At 50.4% G+C, this 1,662-nt stretch overlaps 1 non-coding gene across 1 annotated transcript; it reads left to right on the top strand.

Annotated features, from left to right (window-relative positions):
* The first annotated feature begins 1,180 nt into the window (after positions 1 to 1,180).
* On the top strand, positions 1,181 to 1,255 carry Trnat-ugu (transfer RNA threonine (anticodon UGU)). Its single transcript has one exon. It is a non-coding gene; the product is annotated as a tRNA-Thr (tRNA).
* The last annotated feature ends 407 nt before the right edge of the window (positions 1,256 to 1,662 follow it).

Below are 1,662 nucleotides of genomic sequence, written 5' to 3'. Positions count from 1 at the left end.
TCGCCGGTTGATCCTCGGTCATGTAACTCAGTTCGACCAGAAAATCGCGGATGTGGGCAAGAGACGGAGCTATGTGGCCCACGGCGACTGGTGGACGAAGATCTCGCGGCGCGACGATCTTTAGCAGCGTCCCCGTCAAACTTCTGTTGGTCGCGGTCCATGCGAGCCGACCTCGTCCGTAGGTACAACGCCCGCGCGCGGTTGTGGACGTCAGTCACCCTAGGCACCCTGCTAGTGGAGGCCTCGTTGAAGTAGTGTAGCGAACTTTGCATATATGACCTGAACTCACAAATTGTCCGTACGCCGCCTGGAAAGTGCGGGCCATGGTGACTGTTAACGGTAAAAAGTGCGCAAAATAGTTAAGTTTGGACGCTAGGTAGGTGTTGAGGTAACGCTTTCGGAGAATCGTATCCATACTGTGCTATCACAGAGCAGCACCCGTGTCCTTTGTAGTAGCCGGTGATATGTGGCTGTCGCAGTTCGGCGAACTGCACCCCAGTGCTTTCAGTGAGGGCACCTTTTGGAAGGGGATCGCTGTCGGGTGTAGAAGGCCTCTCCCGGCATCCATGTATGTCGTCTTGCGCATGTTGACGATTCTGCCCGATACCGCTCCGTAGCGGCACAACCACTGAAGTGTCGATTGGATTTCGTCGCTCGACCGCACAAAGAGCACCACGTCCTCTGCGAAGGCAGCACATCGGAAGGTCACGTCTCGAATACTGATGCCTTCCAGTCGTTGGCGAAGGCCATGCTGAGCTGCCGTGGGCACAGAGGATAGTGCGACTGCAGGGATTTATCCCTTGCATGCTCCCTCCCCAAGAGACCCACATTCCCAACCTAATGTCCACACACTACATTCGTAGTGTCCCTGCCCATTACACTCATTATTGAATCCTGTAAGAGTACGTGAAATGCGTGTGCATCCAGCACAGAAGAAGAAGGTCAGTATATGTGAAGATGGTATTTGTTCTAAGGCTGAAAGGCCATTGACCTTCTTCTTCTGTGCGGTATGCACATGCATTGCCCGAACCCTTATGGGATTCGGTAAGATTGTCTGCCGCGAGTAATGAGTGTAATGGGCAGGCGCACTACAAATGTAGAGTGTGGACATTAAGTTGGCCATGTGGGTCTCACGGGGAGTGCGCAAGGGATAAATCCCTGCAGTCACACTATCCTCTGTGCCCTCGGTGGCTCATATGGACAGAGCGTCTGCCATGTAAGCAGGAGATCCCGGGTTCGAGTCCCGGTCGGGGCACACTTTTTCATCTTGCCCCGTTGATGTATATCAACGCTTGTCGACAGCTTAAGTCGTGATTTAATTATCATTTCATTCTAAGAGAGCTGCATGGTCACCGATGGTATTTTCATATAACACCTAGTTAATCTCGCTCGCTCTCGATTGTTTTCCCCCGGCGTAGCCACACACCTACTTAACATCATTTCCATGGGCACCACCGTGTCATTTTCGTATTTTTGTCATAAATAGTAGATACCTAATTAACGAATAACCGACTCAGATAAAGTTAACGGAAGTAAAAGGCCCCGTTGAGGTTTTTTTGAAAGTAATTTAAAACTGACTGCAAAAGGTAGCTTCAATAATTAACGAGTAAAGGGTTAACGGTCTTTTGTCAAGCTATGGTTATAAGAGAGCTTATGAGACTG

This window comes from Schistocerca cancellata, chromosome 2 (genome assembly GCF_023864275.1).
Source record: "Schistocerca cancellata isolate TAMUIC-IGC-003103 chromosome 2, iqSchCanc2.1, whole genome shotgun sequence".
Lineage (NCBI taxonomy): Eukaryota > Metazoa > Arthropoda > Insecta > Orthoptera > Acrididae > Schistocerca > Schistocerca cancellata.
The sequence above is the reverse complement of the archived record's forward strand: the minus strand, read 5'-3'. Positions and strand labels throughout refer to the sequence as shown.